Here is a 20638-nt window from a genome sequence, read left to right as displayed (position 1 = left end):
GCTAAGGAGCAGAACTGTGAATGTAAATCAGCCTGAAAAGATAAAGGATAACCAGCAGCCTAAAAGAACCATAGTCACAGAACCAAATGACCCAACAGATTTGCTTACAAAAGAAGTAACCATTGAAGAAGTCACTGAACCAGCTTCTTCAAAACAGCAGCCCATGGAGGCATCACCCTTGCACCCTAACCCAAGTGTCACTCCTCAAGAGATGAGCAAGAAGGGCAAGCCTCAAAGTCAGGATAACAATCAAGATGAAGAGTTAGTGAACAAGGAAAGAAATGTCATCCACAACCAAAAGACCCAATCCGAAAAATCCTTTGACCTAGAAACTGAAATTAGAAAAGTGAAGATAGCAATTCCTCTCTCAGAGTTGGCCAAACACAGCATCTATAAACAACAAATCAGGAAATCCCTCCAACTTACTAGCAACAAGGATGATGTTAATGTGTTGGATGATACACCAGAGCTACTTTTTGGCCCGGAGGTGGATGGAAAGACAGCAGGTGTAGGCATTTTACCTTTCTATGTCAGCCTGCATGTTCATGACAAAATACTACACAATGCAATGTTTGACTCGGGTGCCTCTCACAACCTGATGCCCAAATCAGTCATGGAAAGACTTAACCTGGATATTACAAGACCATACAAGGACCTGTTCTCCTTTGATTCCAGCCAAGTCAAGTGCTTAGGCCTAATAAAAGATCTATGTGTATCTCTTGTTCAGTACCCAAACAAAACAATTCTAATGGATGTGGTAGTTGCTGACATCCCACCCAAATATGGAATGCTATTATCAAGGTCATGGGGGGCTAAACTTCAAGGTTCCCTGCAGTTAGATATGTCATATGCCACCATCACTGTTTTTGGGCAACCAAAGAGATTATACAGAGAAACATTAATGAAATACATGGTCAGCAGTGAAGAAAAGCCTCAAAACTTTCCCATATATGCTGTCCATTCAGACATAGACTCATACATTCTCTTCAGTGATAATGCAACTCTCTCAGACAATGAGGTTGAACCCAAGGCACTCATACAAGAGGAAGAAACCAATGACCAAACTGCTACCCAAGAAACAATGATTAAGCAAACATTAAACACAACTGTTGTTCAAGAAAGCGAACAGGTGCCATCAAGTGAGCAAACTGCCCTAGAAAACCAACCCGATGGCAAACCATAGCTTCAACTTACAATTCCAGCACACAAGGAGGTCATTAAGTCCTCCCTGGAACCAGAGACCTATGGTTCCTTGAGTTTGATGGGTCAGTCAACAAATTAGGGGTAGGGGCTGGAGTTTGGATACATAATAAACAAGACAGTCAGGCAGAAGGCCGAGCCTATAGACTGAATTTCAAGTGTACTAATAATATGGCTGAATATGAAGCTCTTTTACTAGGCCTCAAGCTAGTAAAGTTCTTACAAGCCACAAAGGTCTCAATTATGGGGGATTCAGATTTAGTCATCCAACAAGTGAAGGGCAATTTTGTCACCAATGACAAAAGACTGAGATCTTATAGATCTGTTGCTGCTGAACTACTACAGTCCTTCACTGAATTTCAAATTACCAAGATTCCCAGAACCCATAATTTGCATGCCCACAGTTTAGCCACATTTGCAAGTACCTGCAAGCTACCTTTTGAGCCCCACCACTGTTTTACAGCTGAGGTAAAGCACAGACCTTCTGTTCCAAACAATGTCAAAGACTGGCAGGTATTTGAAGATGATGCGCAAATAAACAATTTCTTGACCTTGCAACAAGAATTTACGGAACTAAATATTGACACTGAAAGAGCAAGTCAATCACAAATACTTGAAAGGGAAATTAAATCACAAATATAGTTTGAACAGACCAACCACCCAATATCACCCAAAACAGCAAAACAAATGCTAAATCCAACTATTTTCAACAAAGAGAACATACAACAAATTCAACAAACCAATCATGAGGAAGCAGCTGTTGTAGAGGATGAAATCATAGAGCTGAGAGACAATTTTCTCCCAACAGGCCTAACTCCATTAGAGGATATCTTTGACTCAAATGACATCCCTAGAAAACCAAAAATGCAGCCCCTTAACTCTGCCATTGAAGAATGCAACATTGGGACTGCTGCACAACCCAAAATAATAAAATTGTCTGCTTCCTTGCCTCCTGATCAAAAGCCCAAATACATTGACCTTTTCAAAGAGTTTCAGGATGTCTTCGCATGGGGTTATGAGGATTTAAAATCCTATGACACCTCTGTTATCCAGCATACTATCCCTCTCAAGCCTAATCAGAAGCCATTCAAACAAAAATTGAGAAGGATTAATCCCATGCTCCTCCCTTCAATTGAAAAGGAATTACAAAAAATGTTTAAAGCAGGCATCATAGCACCAATCAGGTTTTCTGATTGGATTTCAAATTTGGTCCCTACAAGAAAGAAAACTGGTGAAATAAGGCTTTGTGTGGATCTTAGGAACTTGAATCAAGTATCCCTCAAGGACAATTATCCCCTACCCAAGATGGATCACATTCTTCAACGAGTGGTAGGTGCCTCAAGAATCTCATTACTTGATGGATTCTCAGGTTTTAATCAAATCTTAGTACACCCTGATGATCAAGACAAAACTGCATTTACAACCCCATGGGGAACTTTCAAATATGTAAAAATGCCTTTTGGATTGAAAAATGCAGGGGCAACATTTCAAAGAGCAATGGATATTGCTTTTGCCAAGGAGATTCATGACTTCCTTGTCATTTACTTAGATGACCTCACACCTTTCTCAAAATCAGATCAAGAACATTTGAAACATTTGAGACAGATCTTCCTAACATGTAGGAAATATGGAATCTCCTTGAATCCCAAGAAATCCTTATTTGGTTTGGAGGAAGGTAAGCTATTGGGACATATCATTTCAAAAGATGGCATTAGAATTGACCCAGATAGGATACAAGCTATCCTACAAATGCCCCACCCAAGAAATATCAAAGAATTGCAAGCATTCTTGGGAAAAATCAATTTCTTGAGAAGGTTTATCCCAAATTTAGCAGAACTGATCAGATTGCTAAATAACATGCTAAAGAAGGATTCAAAAGTGAAATGGACTGTTGAAGCAAATCAAGCCTTTGAAGGTATAAAATTGGCCCTTACTCAAACTCCAGTCTTAACAAATCCTCAATTTGATAAAGATTTCATCATTTTTTCCTTTGCCTCCCAACATACTATTGCTGTTGTTTTATTACAGAAAGATGACCAAGGAAATGAGAAACCCATTGCTTTCTTTAGTAGAGCTCTTAGAGATGCTCCCCTAAAATACCAAATCATGGAGAAACAAGCTTATGCTTTGGTCAAGGCCATCAAAGACTTTAGGATCTACATCCTCTATTCACATGTTATAGCTTATGTACCAAGTCCTATTGTCAAAGACATTCTCACCCAAGAAAATTTAGAGGGCAGAAGAGGAAAGTGGATTGCCAACATTTTGGAATTTGATATTGAGATAAAACCTACAAAACTAATAAAAGGGCAAGGTTTGGCCAAACTAATGACCGAAGCAAACTTCCAAGCCTTAGACATCAACCAGCTGGACAGTGAACCGGAGCTGGCGACTCCAAAGATCAATGTAGCCTTTGAACAATCCCCTTGGTACTCTGATATATGTTATGTATTGCAAAACCTGTGTGCTCCCCCAGGATTGTCCAGAACTAAATGTAGGTTCTTAAAAATGAAAGCTTCTAAATTCTGTGTTATGGATGGAAATTTACTTTGGAAAAACCATGAAGGGATATTGTTAAACTGCTTAATTGAGAATGAAACTAACAATATCATAAAAGAATTTCATGCAGGTGACTGTGGTGGACACTTGTATTGGAAGTCCACTGTGGACAAAATACTGAGGGCTGGTTACTATTGGCCCACTGTTTTCTCTGATGTCAAGAAATTTACCACATCATGTCATAAATGCCAAGTGTTTGAGGGAAAGAGAAAGTTGCTGCCACTTCCCTTAAGGCCTATTGCAACAGAGAGACCTTTTCAACAATGGGGCTTGGATTTCATTGGGGAAATTCATCCCTCATCCTCAGGACAACACAGGTGGATTCTAACAGCTACAGACTACTTCACTAAGTGGATTGAAGCTGCTCCATGCAGACAAGCAAATGATTCAATAATCATTCAGTTCTTGGAGAATAACATATTGGCTAGATTTGGCTGCCCTGACAAAATAATAACAGACAATGCTGCTGCTTTCAGATCTAAAAAAATGGTGAATTTCTGCCACAAATTTCATATTACCTTGGGCCATTCTACTGCATATTATCCCCAAGGAAATGGCCTAGCTGAATCATCAAATAAAAGCCTAGTAAACATCATAAAGAAGGTGCTGGAAGAAAATAAGAAGAATTGGCATAAGAAGCTGGTCAATGCCTTATGGGCAGATAGACTAACAACCAAGAGATCAATTGGGACCAGCCCATATGAGTTAGTTTATGGATTAGAAGCCAAATTTCCTTCATCACTAGGGGTGCCTGTTATGAAACTTCTTCAAGAAAGCCAAGCTGAACCAAATGATATGCAAAGAAGGATCAATCAAATAATATGTTTACAGCAAACTAGAGATCAAGTGTACAGCAGAGTTCAAGTTTTACAAGAAAAGCTAAAGAAAGCGTTTGACAGAAGAACTAAGGCAGAAGACTTTAATGTTGGAGACAAAGTCCTCAAATGGGACTCAAGGAGAGAGGATAAGGGAAAACATGGAAAATTTGATTCCCTTTGGAGAGGACCATTTGCTGTCCAAGCAGTGCAAGGAAACAACACTTATTTCCTTAAAAGTCTTGATGAAACCGACTTGGATGAAGGTCCTGTGAATGGCAGGATGCTGAAGCACTACTTTGACTACTACCCATAAGTGCAGCCTGAGTTTCCCTTGTACATATTCAGATGTATATATTACTTTCTGTTAAAATGTAAAAATGCAGTTTCTCAAGTTTTATTAACTATCAGCAAAAGATAAATAGATTCAGAGATCTACCAAGAAGGAAAGTACACAATTTTGGCATTTCAAAGCAGCATACTTCAAGTTTGGTAAAAGCAGTCAAGGGCCAAGGCATTCTGACCTGCTGTTCTTGGTCTTTCAAATGAAAAACCATCCCCATGTGGAGCCACTGTTAGCTACCTATACCAATAGCTTTCATATTTCATGATTGACAATGAAAAGTTCCAAATATGCTCTTCTTTGATCATGCAAAGATCACATATTTCCAAGAGAAAACAATCTGGGCATATAGCTTGATGTGGACTCAATTTTGATGGATGGTCCAACAGCCTAATCTGGATCATGCCATGTTTTAAATTTTCAGTTGTAGAATAGAGAAAGAAGTCTGTCCAAACTGTTTAATCTTGGCAGACAAGTAGCTTAGGTAGAGAATTAATGTTCCCAACTGCTTAATCTGGGACCTTGGAAGCAATAAGGGCAGAATTAGATAGAAAATCAAAAGGAAAAAGCCAAAGAAAAGAAAAGGCAAATAAGGGTCTGCAAGTCCAAGTGCACCCTCCAAGAAGAAACAAAAAAATGCTAGGCAAATAGATGGGTAGGCAGTTGGGGTTGCAGAAATATCATTCCTTGCAAATAAATGTGTGCTGAAATGTCCACAAGGGAAAATCAATGGTTGAGAAGCTTCTCTTCTCCATCAGGTTGCAGCAAAGCAAGGAAGCATGTCTAACTTCCCAAATTTCCCCTTTCACTCTCACTACTAACATCCCTTCATCTATTGAGATTGGTGAGAAGATCTGAGGTTTTATGGTGGTTCTTGTTCCTTTAAAAGCCACATTTCTTGTCTAAAAATCTTTTCATTTTGATCTACTCCCTAAACTAAGTGACTTTCAAATACACTTGATTAAATCACTCCTCATTCACTTTCCTCATTCACATTAACCCCTAACTTCTATTATCTAAATCCCCTAAACTGCCCTTTCCCTACTATTATAACACCATGGTGTATAAACCCCAAACATGGTATAAATATCCCTCCCCTTGGTACTATAGCTAAATAAGTTGTTTTATGGAGACTTCAGTCCACCAGGGGCTGTGGTCAACCCTGTCTTGGGGTTGCTCTAACCTCTGGTTATGAGCAAGAACCTTTCCCCTAAGCCCTCACCTTCCCTCTGCTTATAACGCCATAGAAAACCCCTTTCCCCCTGCTAAACCCACTCCTAACCTCTTTTTGCTTACAAAAACCCTTAAAAAACACAAAAATCCCGAAGAAACACAGAAAAACCCTTAACCCTAAGGTTCTCCGCCTAAAAAGTATTTAATTAAATATTTTAATAGGCCAGCGGGACCCCCCCATCCTGCACGATCCGTCGGAGGGCCCGCCAGCCGTCCGATCCCCGCCGCCCAAGATCTAACGGTGGGCGGTCGTTTTCGCTCCCCGACCTGCCGACCTTTAGCGTCCGGGGAAAGTGGTTTTCCGCCCCGTACAAGGGATGCGTGGCAGGCGGTGGGGTTGTTCAGAGCCCCCCTCCCTGATACTGCCTTTGCCCAAAGGTGGTGCGGGGAACCCGCTTACCACCATCCCGTTACCGCCTTCCCCTTGCGTCATCAATAGGTCAGCATGACGTAGCGCCCTCCCCCGCCCCCGCGCCGTGTGGCCCTCCACGTAACCCTGCCACCTTATCCACCCGCCACCATGTCCTACCACCCTGGCCTCCACCTCAGCAACCACATCATCCTTCGTACCCGGGCCCGCCATGACGTCATGCTGACGTCATCGGCGGAAAGGCGCCAATTACTTATTTTTTCCGAATTTTGTCGTTAAACTCACGTTTTGGACAGTTTTTATGTCATTTTCGCGTAAAGGAAGAGATAGTCGTTGCAGCTGCCAAAGCGCCTCCAGGCCTCCAAATTCAAATTGCAACCGTTCCAATTCATCAAGTCAACCTTCAGAGTTCGGCCCGCAGGCTGTTTAAGTGTTCTATCCAGGTATTCATCGTAATTCCCCACTTTCGCCCATGCATACCATTTCTCTGTAAATTGCCATTAAAATACCTGTTGAATTACATATAAACTCTGCACCTACTACCTAAAGTGAACCAAGCTAACCTCCTTACCCCCAGAAACATAAATTCAACATTTAAACAGTTAAATTCGCAGGCCAAAACTGTGAAATTGTCTTCGAGGTGCCTGACATTGTTCCCTTTTGCCGGGTGTAGACCAACATCATTTTTCCACCAAAGTAAACCTCACTTACCCTCTGCAATTTACCCCTAGCAATTCACAACCTCTGTGAACCTACCAAGACTGCAGAAACAAGCCTGCCTTTTCAACTGTAAAAAACATTTCAAACGTTGTCTATAGTTGGCTTATCATTTCAACTCTTAAGAGGTTTGCAAACCATTTCACTCATCTTACTCAAAATCAAATCATACAATGGCTGCCCCTGCACCCACAGCTCTCAGTGTTGCTCCATTAAATCCACCCAATAAAGACCTGCAGTCTTTATCTCTTGCTGACCAGGACTACCTTATTGAAGACTATGTGGGAAACAGAGACTTTCTGCAGACCTTCAGACAGTTGAGAGAGGACTACCTGATTGGTCATGATACATATGGCATCTGGGAGTCAAACCTGCCACACTATTGTCTCCCCTTTGTAAATGTGTTTCCTGAAATCATTCGCCTATGTGCTGAAAACTATGATGTGCAGCACAGAGCCATCAGCACCCCATCTGGGAGGGTCCTCTTCTACATTAATCCTGAAACCATCAACAAAATGCTACATTTTGATCAGACAGAGCTGCTGTTCCCATTCTCTATGAATTATCTGCTGGACACTGGTGGCAAGATGACCAGTGAGGAGATTCAAAAGGTCGCCAGGACATTCATGAGACCTGAGTGCCAGCCTGCAGGGCCACCTCCTTATTTAGATGTCCACTTCACTGAAGTAGGTAGATTACTCCTGGACATGATTGCTTATGTGCTGGGATACAACACCAATGAGCATGTGGATCAAACCATGCTAGTATTGCTGGCTGTTTACAGCCCAGGCCAACCCCCTGCCCGCAAATACAACTTTGCCAAATTCATTGCTAATAAGATTCATGATCAACTGAGCAAAGTGGACAGGCAGGGTGTCTTCAAGTACTCGGCCTATATTTATCATCTCTTTATGTATTATCAGTCTGAGGCCTTTCCATGCTATATCAAAAAGCTGGATTATAGAGGGGAAAGAAGATCTGTCATCTTTTGGACCTCTGTCTATCACAAAGTCACAAACTCGCCCTATTCCTATTGTGAGTTTGTTGACCAATTTGTGTATCCAGTCTCTTGCCTATTAATGAGGTCCCCTCCTCCCAGAATGTCAACTAATATACAGAAGGCTCTGCAGCTTTCCAAGAAGTGTAAAATAGGTGATTGGTACCTATATGAGGATCACACAGTCATCAGAATCTATGGCTGTGAGCTTTGTCCTTACAGACTCCCAAAGTATGTGCCCATGAGGATTTTTGCCTTGGAATATTATAGGCAGTTGATTCAGTCTGACCTCACCCATTTCCACAGCTCCAGAAAGAAGGCCCACCTCAAGTTCAAACACCAGTTGGGCCCCTTCATCATGAATAAAAAAGAAGGATGGGAAGATGCTGACCTCATCCTCAAGGACAAATATAAACTATCATATAGTTTTCGGTGGGTCCCTTATGACCCTGAGGGCTTCATCACTGCAAGAAGAAACAAATACAGGGTTCTAGGTTATAGGCATTGTCAATACCCACACATTGAAAAATATGCCAACCAGCAAGAATGGCAGTAAGGTACTCTAGTTGAAAAGCTAACTGAAGAAGAGATAATGTTAAAGAATATGAAGGAGCTTTAAAAGACCATTGACCTAGACTCTGTGCAGCAGGTACCCGTCAAACGGCCTCACTCAGCAGGAGAAGGGACCTCGGCCACAAAGACTGCACCAGTCATACAGGCACCTTCCACATCAGCACCAGTGACAGACAAAGGCAAAGGGATAATGGGTGCAGAGGAGGAAGCAATGAAAGAAAAGCCTGCCCCTGTAAATGAGCAGCAAACAGGGCAGCAAACAGGGCAGCAAACAGAGCAGCAGCCAGAACAGCAGCAAGGGCAAACTGTCCTGCCACAAACTGGGCTGCCAGCAGCTCCAATAATGCAAACACCACCACCTCAAATTGAGCCATTGACTGCCCCAATTTTGCAGACCCCAGCACATGAGGAAAGGGGTACAAAAAGAGATAGAGAAGAGTCCACTCCTCTTAGTGGATCCTCCCAGCAACCAGAAGCCAAAAGGCAAAGGCTAGACTCCCCAGAGGTGGAAGACATCACTGAAGAATTCCTTGACAGCTCAAGGAAAAACAGGGAGGGCAGCCAGCACACAAGAACAAGCTCCTTCCAGCAGGAGCAAGGTTTACAACTTGGCTTAGAGGTGTCCTCCTCTTCCCAGCAGAGCAAGAAGCCCAAGAGCACTAAGGCTTCTTTCAAACAAATAAAAGCTCAGAATGATCTGCTGAGGGTAGAGGTTTATAAACATTTTCTTGATGCAACCCCAGCCCAGCAAGAAAGGCTAATGTCGGTATATGACATTCAGGAGGAAAAATTGCTCCTCAGCCATTTTAAGCCCAAAGGGCCGCAACCTAAGTCAGCTGCAGATTTTGTGAAGACAAGGGTGGAGATCCTAGCCAGAGATATACATCCCATGGACCAGATTGAACTCCATAAACAAACTGGGGAGATGGTCTATGCAACCTTGGTGGAGAAGGCCACCATGGCACATGAACTAAAAGAATCACTCAAAAATACCAACACTCAGTTGGATTTTGAGAGAATGTCCTCTCTGGCCAAAGACAATAGAATAAAGTCTCTTGAGGAGATCTTCATTGATCTAGGACATGATCCTAGTGATCCAAAGGGTGTGAAGGCCCTTATGAAGAAGAAAGATGATGACCTGAATGCATTAAAGAAAACGTTGAAGCTGCAGCCCACAGAGCACCCTCAAACCACAGAGCTTCAAAAGCAAAAACAGGTTGATGACCAATTAGACCTCTTAATGCAGCAAGACCAGAGGATCAGGGATTTGGAGAAAGAGCTGGAAGGAGCATTACAAGATAAACAGGGAGAATCCACTTCCCAAGCTCCTCCAACTACTTCAACAACAGCAACAACTTCAGGGGCAGCAATGGCCCCCACAACAGAAGCAGCAGGAAGAACAACAGCTCCAGAAGCCAGCAAAAGTGTAGAGGAATTGACCAAGGCCATCAAGGAAATGGAGCTCCAGGCCAATGAAATAAAGAAGGCCAAGGAAAAATTGGCAGAACTGGATGCCAAATATGACAAGTCGAAGGTAACTGTGGCAGAACAGGGCAGAGAGATAAAGGCCCTCAAGGACAAGATAAAGGCCTTAGAAAAAGAGCTGAATCTAGAAACAGCCATGGCCGACATAAAAAGAATTCTATGGGCCAAAATAGGCCAATCCATCACTCAACAATGGAGATCAATAAAAACAATGCATGAATAGATGGACTTGTTGGGCCAAGCACAAACAGAAATCAATAAGGCCAAAACACTGCTGCAAAACAGACCAGAGTAGGCCAACAGAATGATAGACTTCCTGAACAGGCAGGAAAAGGAGGAACTGGCAGCCATAGGCATTCCCAACAGAACAGAGGCTGTCCTCACTACCAAGAAGGTGCTAACTCTCAGGAACTATGTACAAACTGTGGAGAGGAAGTGCTATGAGATCACAGCAGATGTGGAGGAATTTAAAGTCAAGTTGGCAGTGCTGCAAGCAAAAGGCCTGCCCAGCCTCCTAACTGGTGCAGGAAAACTAGTCTCCCGGGATCAATTTGCCAACAGAATGGCAACATACATTGAGAATCAGATTACTGCATCTGGCAGTACATCTGAACAAACAGGGCCTCCCTCAGGACAGAGCTTGTATGACAAACTGGAAGGCCTGTTCTTTATTGAGAATGAAGTGAATCATCTGTTTGAAACTCCTCCTAACTTCTACAGATATACAGAGGCCGATGAGACCTTGATAAAGATTAGGAGGCATCAAATGCCAAAAGAGGATTGGTGGCAAGCAATTCTTCAAATTCTGCCACGGTAGCTTCAGTTGTTCGGTCACTGCTAGCTCCAGGTCACTACAAGACAAACAGCATGATAAAGGCAGCATTAAAAGCAGCCGAAATGTGACTCAGCACATAGACTACGATGGCTAGCCCAAAAGGTAAAGAAATGCGTAAATTTTGACAGTGTATCCTCAGCCGACTCCAACTGCCACCAAGTCAACAGGCTCTGACCATTCTTGACAGCTAAGGGAACAAAAGTTATTACAACATTAACTTTCTCAGCTGCTACACTCCAGCGGTTGGCATGCCATTAATGAAGAATTTACTCTCCATTCAGATATTTTCTTATTTAAAATTTGTATATATACTCCCCTTAGTAACGCATAAGGGGTTGGTAGTTTTTCACTCTAAGGCATGTATACAATTTACTTTCAGAATTGTTTAATACAAAGAGCTAGATCAGCTCAGTGATTTCCTGGAACTATGGTGTCTTGCTGATGATTCATGTGTTGATGCAGAATTCCTGTGCTGTCTGATGAAATAACAAGTTTTTTCCTTAATCTATGTTCTTGTCTTTCTTATGTTTATTAAATCATATTCATGTTACACTAAACCAGCAGTAAAGAAAAAGAATAGTGCAGGATTTGTTTTTAGTACACCTTGTACTCAATTTTTACTGCTGTAAATGTTTGTCTTCAGAATTAACCATGGACATGAATTCTTAATTGCTCATGTAGCTGTTAATTCTATATGTATGAATGTTACCTAGAAATTCTTAATTGCTTCTAGGTCAATATTCTCACTGTCTTTCTCTAGCAGTTTACTGTAAGATTCTTGATTGCCTTGCATAAACTGGATACAACCCACCCAATCACTTTATGAACGTTTTTTCCTCAGACACTAACCTTGCTCTGCAACATCACTACAGCATCACACAGCACCTCAAAACAGCTAAAGGACCACTGACTCCATTGCTCAATGACATATAACATTCTAGTGAGAGCATACATATCTTGACTGAAACATTCTCCAACCAAACACAAAAAACAAAAGTTTGAACAACATAGCTAGCCTAAAATACTATCAGAACAGAGACAAATTATAAAGAGAGATCCCTCTCTGATTACAGTTTGGCTAGAAGCTGTAATCCAAAGATTAGTTAGTGGTTACCCCGGCCGTATTCCCTTGGGAGTCATAGGGAACAACCTGGGTGTTAACACTAGCCACATTTAGAAATGTGATCTTTAGTATCTCTTTTGTCACGTGCTCGATATCATGTAACGCGAAAGCACCACATTGCAACAGGAAGGTTGTCCAGATGGATTTCTTTTGTTCTTTGAGGATTTTGGTTATACCATCCCCCACTATTTGATAAGCAATCTCTCTTGCCAACAATTTATCAAGCACATAATATGGAAGAACATGCGGAGCTGTAATAAAACTCTGATATAAGTAAATAATTCTTCACCAAACCATCTTGCCACCCACAAGATGTCTGTCTTTGCTTCCTCTGATAGCCTAGGTGATTTCTTATAAAAAATGGTCTGGTAAATTGGCAACATAATTTCGTGACAAATTTTATAAAAAAGGGAGTAAAATTGTGATTCCCACAAAACTTTATGATAAACATGGATGGGAGTAGGATCCTTTAAAGTCCATTTCCAGCCCATGTTTGGAAAATGTGAACAAAAGTGTATAACATCCATGACATAAGCACTCATGTAAAAGGGAGGGATAACCCGAGTGGAGATAATTCTATTGCCCATGTATTCTCTAATGGGCATAGCCAAATTGTCTCACAAAATATTACCCCAGTTCATGATTATAGCATTAACAACTCCATCAATCAATGGAACCCATTCAATAGAAAACTTGGTGGTATCAGCTTTTCCAAATAGCCTACATAACATTACGGCTGCAAAATTATGCGGAGCTGACAATGGTGCAATTGCGTACATACCAGTCTTCCACATAAACTTGTTGGAGCCAGGCCTCCAATTCTGCATGGTGTCCATAGGGTCTTCATTTTCTTTGGAAAAATGCTCAATAAAGGCTTTATCGTAGATCTTTTGTGGCTTTGAAAGATGGTACATTTGGCGTAAATTGTCTGGTTTGAATGACCTCATGACTTTATGCCTGGAATTTCTAATGCTCCATCTGAAATATCCATATTATCAATAATCCATCTTACCATATCCGTGTATGGTAATATTTTTGGCCTTGCAACTATCTTGTGAAAGAAATAACACGTTGCTTCAAAATAAGAAGTGTCGGATGAGTTTACAGCATCTATTGTTTCTTTAGTTTCTAGGGGCCATAGGTTTTCTTCCTCCAGTAAATTATACATTTCCTCCCAGGATGTAGTCCCACCATTCTTGTTACAGGTGGTATCAGAGAAGAGTGGAAGCATGGCTGACTCCTCAGATGCAGTATCCTCTACATTCTTCTTCCCTTTCTTAACCATTTTTGCGAGCATTGTCTTGTTTGAAAATTTCCTGAAATTTGGGCAAATGGAGAAAATAGGATAAAAACACAGAGCAGAAAATGCAAGTGGAAACACAATAACACAGTAAATTTTGAAATAACGTAAGAATGAAGCTTTTATTTTAAACACGGATAAAAAATATATCTATCTACTTGAGTTGTTAAAAGAGTAAATGTAATTAAACCTCATTAACTATGCATTAAGGCCAACGTGTGATTTCTTGTATGACTCATAAGAACATCGCATCTCAAGTTTCTAAATGACTTTTCAAATTGATGTATGTTATGTGTGATGCCAATCATGCGATTGTGATGAATCGTGATATCGCAATATTGCAAAATTGCAAAATCGCAAAATTGCAAAATCGCAAAATCGCAATATCGCAATATCGGAGATCATGAATAGAGAAATAAAAAGTTTCTTTAGTGTTTTGTGATTTGCGATGAGTGGCATACATTTTACCATTTCGAGCATGTTTCCTTTATGTAGAGGCTTGTTCCATTAAAATAGATATTTACGATATGTTCGACCTACTTGAAGTTTATAACAATTTTAACTTTCCGTTCGGTCAGGATCACATCACAATTCGCAGTTTCTTATGGTTTACATGTTTGTGCCCTTATAAAATCCATGATGTGATTGTGATAAATACTTTAAGGAATATCTTAAGCCTTAAGTTTTATAAAAATTTCAATGTTGCCTTCAATATTTTTAAGGGGTTTTCTTTTATCGCATTTCGCTGATTCCGACTCACGACTAACATTTGTTATTTCGGATCCTACGATTTTCGATAAAAAGTGAGAATGCATAATCACAAAGTGACTTGGTTTGATATCTTAAGTTTATCCAAGGTTTTATTTTGAATGGTTTCAAAAGGCAAGCTCTTATTTGCTAGTTTTTTGAAAAAAAATTAAAGGGTCCCCAGTTTTTTTTTCTTTTTTTTTCACATGTGGTTCACGAACACCCGTGGTCACTGGGTGGCCGCTACGTCCACGGAAATATCTAAGCTTGATCAAGGGTATCAAGCCTCGTAACCAATAGCTAGGCCTGACCCCAAGGGCTTCAGGGAGAATTGACCTTGTGATCGCGTAAACAGCGAGGCACTTATTTGACCAATTCAGCTAACCCTTGGAGATTTAAAAGGGTCCCCAATTATTAATACAATACTAACTATTTATATTACAAATTGGGGGGTTATTGAACAGTACAAAAATTGGCAATTCACTAGAAGAACTAGTTATATTTGATAATTTTGAAATTTCGAAAAACTTTCAAAATAAAGCTAGTTCGAGAAATAGGAATTACATGAAATTTAAGATAAGTAACATTTCTCTGAATAAAAAAAAAAACTCACCTAAGCACAATTCATTTGATGTCCTCTTAAGAATGAAAATTCCTTTGTCTATATCAGTCTTTATTTGATTTAAAGATAAAGTAGGGGGCTTTTTTGCAGATCAACTTTTAGATGTACTCATTTGTCACGGGTAGAGCATTTTCTGACAACAGGTTTTCATAGCTTCGATAGGGTTACCTTTTAACCAACAATGATTTAGTGTCCCATCCAGATAAGAGTGCAATTTTTAGAGATAAATTCAAAATCATATACTTATTCTCCTCTTTTTCTATTTTTTAAATAGTTTATTTTTTGCAAACAAAATTCTTTTCATTACTTAAAATTTATTGTCTTGGTTTGGTGGCCAAATAGTGACAATGTCATTCACTTCTTGTAATTCAACTGAACAAGCTAGCTCGTGATGAGACCCCTTGTCTTTTGATTAAAATAATCTTAAGCCATTACCTTATTTTGGTATGAAGTATTGGTAATGTCAGTGTATTATTTCCCTATGAACATGGTAAGCAGGCTCTTGATGAGACCTCTTATCTTTTAAGTTTCAGCATATTTTAGAATTACACTCTAAAAGGAGAAAAGTTTACTGGATGGGGAGAATCATTGACTCCTTAAGAGTTCTGGATGACAATTATAGAGTTGAAGATGCTTATCTATGAAGAGTCTTTACTTTGTTAAAGATACTTTTCTTGACTGATAGTAGAACAAAAGTTTCTTTATAAAGTTGGAGGTTTCTCAAAGAATAAATAATTTTGGTGGAAACAAGAAAATTTCAGAGAGATAGAACCTAGTTAATTTTCAAATGTTATAATTATTTCCTTAACAATCTCTACTTATAAAAGCGAAAAATCAAAATATTTCAAGAGATTTTTTATTGTAAGGCCAAAAGTAAATACTATTTAACTTTTATTTTCCTAGGAAAAGTAAAGGCGATAATGTACAGGGATAGAAGAGGTTATCTCCTATGAAAAATATTTTTTCAAAATCTTCCCATTCACAGGCAAAGAATCTCTCTTGCCTAATAAATCTTGCAATAGAAACATTGATGGGTTTATTTGCTCTGTAATCTAAAATGGTCCAAGCCACATTCTTTGGAATTTGGTATGCTTACCTTTCTCCTCGTGTGCTTTACCCCACTTCAGTACAAGGTCTCCAAGTTGAAATTATTTTGGGCTTACAGAATTTGCATCAAAGGAAGATTTAAATAACTGTTGATAATGGGCATGTATGATTTTAGCTTTCTTTCTTTCTTCTTCGAGTTTGAGGATTTGTGATTTCCTTAATTGAAAAGAAGAAGAAGGAGTTTCTTCAATAAATTGAACAAGGGATAGAGAGGGAATAGCTATATTTGTAGGAAGGATAGCTTATTTCCCATAGACTAAATTAAATGGAGAAGTGCCTATCAAGGCTTTTTGTGTGATCTGATCTGCCCACAGAACAAATGTTAAATATTTATGCCAGTTTCTTTGACTCTGATCAATAGTTCATTTAATGATCCTAATGAGGTTTTTATTGGTTGATTCTGCTAAACCATTTCCTTGAGGATAATAGTTAGCAGAATACTTAAGTTTGAAACCTCTTTTGAGAGTGAATTCTATCATAGTGTTGTCTGTGAAATAAGATGCATTGTCAAACATCAGGGCAGTTGGTAGACCAAATATGGTAATGATAAATTGATCGATAAATTCGATAATGTTCTCAAAATTGGTTACCTTTAGTGGAATAGTAAAGTAATCAAATGCTGTAAGGATGTATCTATGTTGCTTTGAAGAGAGAAGAATGATCTCACCTATTATGTCCACTCCCCTTTTACTCCAATGGTTGCTCAATGTTAACCGGTTGTAATGGAAATGGAGGTTTCCTTTGTCTTCCACTGGCAGTTTGACAAGTTTTGTACTTCCTTACATGTTCGTGTTCGTCCTTGAACAAGGCTGGCCAGTAGTAGCCAGCATGTAGGATTTTATTTGTTGTTTTGTCTCCTCCAAAATTTCCACCAGCTAGTCCATCATGGAGTTCCTGCAAAACCTTTTCTGCCTCATATTTTTTAAGGAACCTTAGTAAAAAAAAAACATATGTTTTTTCTAAATAAAAAATCATTGATGATTTCGTATTTCTTTTCTTTCAATTTCAAAGCCCTTTTTCTTTTGTAACTGAGCTGCATAGGGGCAAATCCATTTTTTAAATAAAATATGAGATCAATGTATTGAGATTCAGTATCATTGAGGCTTACCTCGAATATTTGTATATCATCGCCTGAATATTCTTCTGTTGGTAAGTTGGATGCTCCAACTAACATTTTTCAAGTACCTTGACCCTAAACAATTGTAACTAGTCTAATTTCAACATGATATTATTGTAGTGAAGTTACCCAGTTGGCCCTTTTTTCTCCTACTTCCCTTTGCACCAGTAATTACCTTACTGCTGGGAATGGAACTATGATTTTGGTGTGAGTTTTCAGGAGAAATGGTCTGAAATTATTTATTGACTTAAAAATTTCAAAGGCTTGTTTTTCCATAACAGAGTAATTTAATTTGGCACCTTGTAGATTTGAACTGAAAAATGAGACCCGTGCTTCTATTTGTTGATCACTAAGTTGTGTCAAAACAACAACATATGATGTTTCTGATGCAAATTTGTATAAAACAAATGATTGGAAAAATTGGGAGTTGTCAGGGAAGGAGCATTGATAATATCTTGTTTGATTAGATCAAATGCTTCTCTTTCGTTGTGACCCCACTTGAAAACTAATTTTTTCAACAATGTAAACTTTGAAACGGGAACTGATACTGTTACCCGTTTTGTAGAGGTGGCAAAAAAATGACCCGATTTGCAAAAGTGTTGATGCAGAATACACATGTTTTTTTAAGAACATGTTTTTTGGAACTTTAATTTTTTTCATGTGCATTAAGTGGGTGAGGCTCGGTGAATGGTAGTGATTTTCATCCTGATTTTAAAAAGTGTGTATTCTGCATCACACCCTTTTTTTAAAAGACCTATTTTTTGACTTTAAATTTTCTAGTGTGTGAAATGTAAATTTTTTTTTTCTAAATTTGTTAGTTTTTGAAGTCGTCATTGTATTCATATTTTCTTGTTCTCTATCTTAATTTTTATTTTTTTTTAGTGGCCTTTTTATTGTTTTGCATTTTTAAATTATAAAGTCGATAGTTTGAATTTTAGATAATCTACATATTTAGACATCTTTTCAACCCCCTTAACTAATTTTTCAATCGACATGAAATAATTGTTTCTAAAAAACAACATTTTTTAACAATGGACATAAAAAATAACCATTTTTAACATAAATATAACAAAAAAACTAAACGTTTTGATAATTTTTTGCTAGAATTAACATGTCAAAATCACAAATTTTATACAAAAATATTAACTAAAAATGGTCAAATAATAGTTTTTTTTATGAATTTCATGTCAAAAGGATAATAATAACTACTTTTTTTTCAAAAAAAATGATTAACTTAAAAATCAATGCAAAAATCACATATTACCAATATTGAACGTATAACAACCCTAATTGAGTGTTTATTCTTCTCATAAAATGTCAAAGTCAAAACATTGCAAAGCTTGAGTTACAAGCACAACTTAAATTTAATCAAGAATGTCACGTAATCCAAACTCTTCGTCCTCTAGAGTTTCATCATTGTCCTCTTCCACAATATTTTCTGTTTCATTTTGCTCATTTTGCTCATTTTCCTCTTCTAATGGGTCTTTCATGTCTGCAAATCCCCCAATATGTGTCTTTCCATACATTCCATGTAATGGTGGTTGGGGTTCCTTTGCCTTTTTTGCCACACGTGATTCACTAAAGTCCCCTTTCTTCAACCCAATTTCTTGCATTGCATCTGGAAGAAATTGGAGAGCATTAATTCTTTGCTGAATGAAATTGCATTGTAATGGATCTTTCTCAATTGCAATGCAATTTCTTCCTTTTTGAAGGCAGCATGCTAGTGTTGTACCTAATTATCAAGCACAAAAAAATAATGAAGTAAATTAGTACAATGACATATTAATTAAAAAAAAGAACATATTGAAATTCAATTCCATGTGGCAAAACGTACCTGAGCCAGAAAATAAATCCAGAACCCAATCTCCTTCATTTGAACATATGTCTATAAGATAGTTAATCAATAATTGTGGTTTCTGATAAATGTTAACTATCTCTCCTTTCATTTCTTTGTCTTCATATGTTAGTTTTCTCACAACAGCATCATAAGACAGTATTTGGCTATGACTCTTTTTGTCCACCCGATTAAAAATCATAGACATATGGCTATCATCTTTTGCCCAACTATCAATATGAATGAACTCACAGTCATTTATAAATTGTTGATCTTCATTGTCAAGAAGATTTGACTTTTGCCTGTAACATAAAATAGTAAAATTTCAATTAACTTGTACATAAATTAATTTTTCAACATTAATCAAATATACCTTTAAACATCTTACCATGTAAGCTGCATCCTTGAATTTGTTTTCCCCTTGAAGCTTGACAATAACATTGCCAACTGTGTGTCTGAATGAAATGTCACAAATCTCCATAATGGTGATGACGTCACTTCCTTAAATCCCGCCACCACTTTATTAAAAGCTTGATAAGTATAAGGGTCATTATCATAGCAAATGTTTGGAATATTGAAACCATGGGGAATATCTGCAATAACAAGGGCATAATCCCTTTTTGGTATGAGTTTCGTAATGTCTTCACAGTCGCCTTGTATTACTTGATATTGAATAGTGTCTAGCCCATTCCAAATGAAATGATTAAGAGTTGGATCAAGTTCAACATTCTTAATACGTTGCTTTCTCAGTCTTTCAATCTTTATTTTTTCAATAAAAGTCTTGAAACTGTCTGGTGCTCCATTATCTTCTTTCCTCATCTTTTACCAAACAAACAAATGTATGTGTAAGTTTTAATTTAAATTAAAAATAGTACACAGATGATTAAAACTAAATGTATAAATCAAGTTACCTTTTTAAATGCAAGATAAAAAGCTTTCAATGTTGATGTAGAACTTGAATCTGGATAGTTGCGTACAACATCATCCCAACTATCTTCATTCAACAATTTAACCATTTGTTCCTGAATTTTCATGTATACTTTGTGACTGCATAGATAAAGAAAAAGTTAATATACTGATATGTATAACGAATACTACCAATAACCATGTTTTAGTTAAAAGATAACTATAATCCTGGAAATAAGTAAAAATAATTCAGCAAACTTACTTTTGAAATTCTTCAGACATTTCTTCCAATGATAATTCCCCCGACTTCACACGAGATAATATTGTTTTGACAATTTTTTCATCTTTCACTCCTTGCATCGCCCTCCAAGGCGTGATGGTCATATCGTCTGGAAGTTGCTTCAGTTCAGGCGCTGATTTATTGTTGGTACATATCAATGGCTTAGACTTTCTGACCTTCTGGTTTTTAATGCCAATGTCTTCCCACATGCTAAAAATGTCATCAATCAAATTCCAAATATCTCCAGTTCTAAATGCCAATTGGAAAATGTTATCAACACCTCTGAATAAATCGCTAGATCTGTTGTCTTTTCCATTTTTTGAATTGCCTTTATCTTCGATTTGATAGCCTATTTCCATACAACATTCCTTTCGGAAATCTGTAGTAATATTGATCTTATCCCCACCACATTTTTCTAGGAATTCACTATGAATAAATCTAACCTTTTGGACCAAAGTCATAGACATCCTATATT

This window comes from Pinus tabuliformis, chromosome 3_1, assembly GCF_031772625.1.
Source record: "Pinus tabuliformis cultivar Carrire ecotype Pingquan chromosome 3_1, CPIR1, whole genome shotgun sequence".
Lineage (NCBI taxonomy): Eukaryota > Viridiplantae > Streptophyta > Pinopsida > Pinales > Pinaceae > Pinus > Pinus tabuliformis.
The sequence above is the reverse complement of the archived record's forward strand: the minus strand, read 5'-3'. Positions refer to the sequence as shown.